We start from the raw sequence: 6,335 nt of genomic DNA on the forward strand, positions 1-6,335 counted from the left end.
TTGCAGTTAGAACGGATATTGCAGTTCCCAATTGCCTAAGAGGGCTAACTCCTACCTAATGGAGTTAGGTAAGAGTATTCTGTTAGATTCTGATAGGCTCTTGCATGATATTATGATGGGCACAGCCAGAAACATGGAGAAGATAGTTGAAAAACAAAAAAAACACCTGTGCACATGGAGCTTTTCCTCTGAATTAAGCCAAGCTAATTATGTTAATAAGTTTTACTACAATGTTTTAATAAAAAATAATTAATATATGCAAACCCACTTCTACAGTTGAAGATAAGTTTTGAGTGACGAGCTGACTTTTAGAATGAGCCAACCCACTACACACAAACAACAAAGTAAGAGCCAAATCAGGAATGCAATCACCATTTACAATTGCCACAGAAAATTTTCCAGGTATTTTACCTAGGAATACAGCTAACCAGGGAGGTGAAAGATCTCTACAAAGAGAACTACAAAACACTACTCAAAGAAATCAGAGATGACATGAACAAATGCAAAAATGTTCCATATTGATGGATAGAAGAATCAATATCATTAAAGTGACCATAGTGCCCAAGCAATTTATAGATTCAATACTATTCCTATTAAACTACTAGTTACGCTCTTCTTCTCCGAGAAAACACCAAATGGCGGATGACGCCAGTGCAGCCGGGGGGTCCAGAGGCCCCAGTGGCCCTGGGATGGGGAACCGCGGTGGCTTCCGCGGAGGTTTCGGCAGTGGCATCCGGGGCCAGGATGGCGGTCGTGGACTGGGCCGGGGCCGAGGCCACGGATCTCGCGGAGGCAAGGCCGAGGATAAGGAGTGGATGCCCGTCACCAGGCTGGGCAGCTTGGTCAAGGACATAAAGATCAAGTCCCTGGAGGAGATCTACCTCTTCTCCCTGCCCATTAAGGAATCTGAGATCGTTGACTTTTTCTTGGGAGCCTCTCTCAAAGACGAGGTTTTGAAGATTATGCCGGTGCAGAAGCAGACCAGTGCTGGCTGGCGCACTAGGTTCAAGGCGTTTGTTGCTATCCGGGACTACAATGGCCACGTCGGCCTGAGTGTTAAATGCTCCAAGGAGGTGGCCACCGCCATTTGTGGGGTCATCATCCTGACCAAACTCTCCATTGTCCCGGTGCGCAGGGTCTACTGGGGGAACAAGATCGGCAAGCCCCACACCGTCCTGTGCAAGGTGACAGGCCACTGGGCTCTGTGCTGGTGCGCCTCATCCCTGCACCCGGGGCACTGGCATCGTCTCAGCGCCTGTGCCCAAGGAGCTGCTCATGATGGCTGGTATTGATGACTGCTACACCTCAGTCCGGGGCTGCACTGCCACCCTGGGCAACTTCACCAAGGCCACCTTTGATGCCATCTCTAAGACCTACAGCTACCTGACCCCTGACCTCTGGAAGGAGACTGTGTTTACCAAGTCTCCCTATCAGGAATTCACTGACCACCTTGTCAAGACCCACACCAGAGTCTCTGTGCCACGGACCCAGGCTCCAGCTGTGGCTACAACATAGGGTTTTTATACAAGAAAAATAAAGTGAATTAAGCCTGGAAAAAAAAAATACCAGTTACATTCTTCACAGAACTAGAAAAAGCTATTTTAAAATTCATATGGAACCAAAAAAGAGCCTGAATAGCCAAGGCAATCCTAAGCAAAAAGAATAAAGCTGGAGGCATCTTGTTACTTAACTTCAAACTATACTACAGGGATACAGTAACCAAAATAGCATGGCACTGGTACAAAAACAGACACATAGGCCAACAGAGCAGAAGAGAGAATCCAGAAATAAGGTCGCATACCTACAACTATATGATCTTTGGCAAAACTGACAAAAACAAGCAATGGGGAAATGACTCCATATTCAATAAATGATGCTGGGATAACTGGCTGGCCATATACAGAAGATTGAAAATAAATCCATTCTTTATACCACATACAAAAATTAAAGACTTAAATGTGAAACTCAAAACTAGAAAAACCCTGGAGGACAATCTAGGCAATTCCATCCTGGACATAGGAACGGGGCAAAGATTTCATGACAAGGACACCAAAAGCAATTATAACAAAAGAAAAAATTGACAAATGGGATCTAATTAAATTACAGAGCTTCTTCACAGCAAAAGAAACTATCAACAGAGTGAATGGGCAACCCACAAAACAGGAGAAAATTTTTGCAAACTATGCATCAGACAATGGTCTAATATCCAGCATCTAAAAGAAACTTAAACAAATTTATGAGAAGAAAACAAACAACCTCATTAAAAAGTGGGTAGAGAATATGAACAGATACTTTTCAAAAGAAGGCATACATGTAGCCAACAACCATATGAAAAGAAAACCCAACATCAGTGATTATTAGAGAAATGCATATCAAAACCGCAATGAGATACCATCTCACACCAGTCAGAGTGGCTATTATTAAAAGGTAAAAAAATAACAGATGTTGGTGAGGTTGTGGAGAACTTATACACTGTTGGTGGGAGTGTTAGTTCAACCATTGTGGAAGACAGTTTGGTGATTCCTCAAAGATCTAAAAATAGAAATACCATTCAATCCAGCAATCCCATTACTAGGTAGGTATATATACCAAAGAACATAAATCGTTCTATCATAAAACCACGTGTTCATTACAGCACTATTCACAATAGCAAAGACATACAATCAACCTAAATGTCCATCAGTGGTAGATTAAATAAAGAAAATGTGGTATATATACACCATGGAATACTATGCAGCCACAAAAGAATAAAATTATTTCTTTTGCAGGAACACGGATGGAGCTGAAGGCCATTATCCTTAGCAAACTAGCACAGGAACAGAAAACTAAATACCACATGTTTTCACTTACAACTGGGAGCTAAATGATGAGAACACATGGACATATAGAGGGGAAAAATACACTAGGGCCTATCAGAGAGTGGAGGGTGAGCGGAGAGAGAGGATCAGGAAAAACAATTAATGGGTACTAGGTTTAATACCTTGGTGACAAAATAATTTGTACAATGAACTCCCATGAAACAAATTTACCTCTATGACAAACCTGCACATGTATCCCTGAACTTAAAATAAAAGTTACATATTTAAAAATTTTTTAAATAGTTAATTGATTAAAAAAGAGTAAGCCAATCCAGCTTTAAAATCTACCTGTACATATCAAAAGTGCAAGCAGCAAAAGAAAAACTAGATAAATTGAATTTTAACTAATTTTAAAATTTCTGTGCATCAAGAGAATAAAAATACAACCCACAAAATGGGAAAAAATAATTGCAAATTGTATCTCCAGTAAGGGGTTAAGAGCAAGAATATATAAAGAATTCTTACAACTCAGCAACAAAAAAGCAAACTACCTAGTACAAAAAATGTGCAAAGAGCTTGAAAAATATTTCTCCAAAGAAGATATACAAATGGGCAATAAGCATATGCAAAGATGTTCAATATCACTAGTCATTAGGGAAATGTAAATTAAAACCACAATAAGACACATTCACACCCGTTAGTTATGGCTCTTATCAAAAAGCTAGAAAACAAAGTTGGTGAGGATGTGGAGAAATTGGAATGTTTGTTCATTGCTGGTAGAGTGGTGCAGCCACTGTGGAAAAAAAGGTTACCATTTCTCAAAAAGTTAAACATAGAACTACTATACAGTTAAGCAACTCTTCAAACAGGGATTTGGGGAGGCTGACTTTGCTGATTAGCTAACACTTTGCAGAGTGTCAGTTACTGCCTGTCCTATGCCCTTACAGATGAAGTCTCTGAAAGGTCCTCCCCATAAACTCAAGATGGGAATGTCTGCATCTTCAGCCCATCAGAGATTTAAGGACTGGAATAGTCTTATTAACACAGTCTATGGAAGAAGGTGAATTGAAAGTAAGCCTAAGTCATAGTCTCCCTGCCTTCCATCATATAGACCTGGTTTGTATATTCATCATCAAGTGTCAAGGTGAGCAAATACATATAAGAAAACCTTGTTCTTGAGTTTCAAATAATAGTGTTCCATTAGCCTGACTTCTCAAAAGCAACTTACCTATTGTTTTATTCTATTTGTTCTAAAAAATCAAAAATAAAGTTCAGCAATGCATTAGATTCTTGCTTGACCTAAATCAGCATATGCCCAACTCTAATTCAATTCATTTGTAATGATCCCATGTGGAAAATCTGAAAGGTTGAAAAGAAAGACCTCAGATCAACTATATCAATTAAAATTTTTTCCTTAGAAACCAGGTGATAATGATAGAACATACCTCCGAGGGACTGACAATGGGAAGATGCATATACAAACAAAAACAAATGGTTCATGAATAATAATATGAATCCTCAAGGATGGGTCAATTAAGACTTCTGAATTTTTTTTAAATCCACTCAGTGTTAAAAATCAGTGACTACAGTTTTATATATATGGGATAGAGACCTGTTAGGAGAATAAAAATCACATAAGGTATTTTAACAGGGAGAGTTTAATATAAAGAACTAAATTAGGTGAAAGAATTTTCAACAACAAAAAAAAGTTAAAGAACAGTAAAGTATCATTAAACTAGCAACTACAGGAAGCAGCTACAATCCCTAGAGTTAAGAGAACACAAGGATGAGGTTGGAACTATTAAAGCTTCTTAGGCTTCGGACAAGGGGCCCCAGGGAGCTGACTCTCAGACCTCTGAAAAGAGTGTATTTCTTAGCTGGAGGAGGTATCTCTGAGCATGGAGGAGGAAGTCCATGGGGCAGGAATTCAGACTTCACAAAAAAGTGAATTCCCGCTAGTGGCTGCTGGTGTCTCTGAGGGGCACAATGAGGCTGGCTCTGCAAATATTGGAAAATCTCCAAAATTGATTGCGTCTATAAAAACAAAGTACTACTGCCACACTGAAGAAATGAGACCGCTGTGATGCGACTGGAACCCATTCTGTCAGCAAACAGGAAGGATTTCCTTCCTTCTTTTTTCTCTAGCCTTGCAATGCTCTCATGTCTCCATTTGTCAGAGTCTAACAGAGAACCAGATTGCAAAGGAATCCTATCCTATTTGCAGAATCAGGCCCTAATATCACAAAGCAGAGTATTAAAAGTGGATTTGGACCTGAGACACAATAGCTTAATAATTGATACAATCTACCTCTTTGTCGACTCAGTATCCATACACATATCCATACACATCTTTCTACCTATATTTGAGATTTCATAAACAACAAAAAGAACTCCATATTTGCACCTAACATAATGAAACTGTTCCTTTGACAAATGAAGGCATTCTCATCTTCTCCCCAAAATATGGGGATACAAAGTCCCAGTTGTCATTGGGACAACTAATAATATAACTCTCTGAGTTATATTAATTATACCTAAAATTCAGTCACAGCCACATGTAATTGTTCTTCTATCTAGACTATGTCGCAAAGTTTACAAAACTTGCATAAGATTATTTTAAAAAGGAAAATTTAAAAGATGTATATGTGTATGTATACACGCACACACGAAAGAAAATGAATACATAGCTGCTGCACTCCTCGTTTCTGTAAGGTCACATGGCCATAGTTGATATTTATAACTCCTTTCTTCTACCTTCTGTTCATGTTTCCCTTGTCCACAGTCAGGCCTCAGCTAGTCAGGATTCTCCACCTGGCAGGTGAACTAAACCCTCATTTCTGAAGATTCTAAATCTCCAGTTGTACCTTTTTTTTTTTTTTTTTTTAATTATACTTTAAGTTGTAGGGTACATGTGCATAACGTGCAGGTTTGTTACATATGTATACTTGTGCCATGTTGGTGTGCTGCACCCATCAACTCGTCATTTACATCAGGTATAACTCCCAATGCAATCCCTCCCCCCCCATTTTTTTAGGTACTGTAGTTTTCTATTTTCTTTTACTCTTGAACAAGAAAGTATTAAAAACTCCACAGAATTTTCTGAGTTCCAAATATATTTCTTATTGTCCCCATAGTCTGGCACGAACCCAATTTCCTATTGTAAATCAGTACCAATGTCCCCAGATAGTAGTTAACTTCCTTCTTGACATATTAGCCAAAATGGCTAAGTGACAGTCTTAAGTTCAATATTAGAACAATTGTTGCATCCTTCTTGGGAACCAATACCTCCAATTCAGCAAAGTTCAAAGTTGTAGGGAAGGGAAGAGAAAATTCTATGGGTGGGTTTTTTTGTTTTTTTGTTTTGTTTTGTTTTGTTTGAGACGGAGTCTCACTCTGTCGCCCAGGCTGGAGTGCAGTGGTGCGATCTCGACTCACTGCAAGCCTCGCCTCCCGGGTTCATGCCATTCTCCTGCCTCAGCCTCCTGAGTAGCTCTGATTAGGGTGGGTTATTAATGTAATAGTGAGAGGAACAGTTCC

The 6,335-nt window shown here is 39.4% G+C and overlaps 1 pseudogene; it reads left to right on the top strand.

Annotated features, from left to right (window-relative positions):
* The first annotated feature begins 613 nt into the window (after positions 1–613).
* LOC102118111 (small ribosomal subunit protein uS5 pseudogene) lies at positions 614–1,677 on the top strand (annotated as a pseudogene).
* Positions 1,678–6,335: the final 4,658 nt, after the last annotated feature.

This window comes from Macaca fascicularis, chromosome 5 (assembly GCF_037993035.2).
Source record: "Macaca fascicularis isolate 582-1 chromosome 5, T2T-MFA8v1.1".
In the NCBI taxonomy this organism is placed as follows: domain Eukaryota; kingdom Metazoa; phylum Chordata; class Mammalia; order Primates; family Cercopithecidae; genus Macaca; species Macaca fascicularis.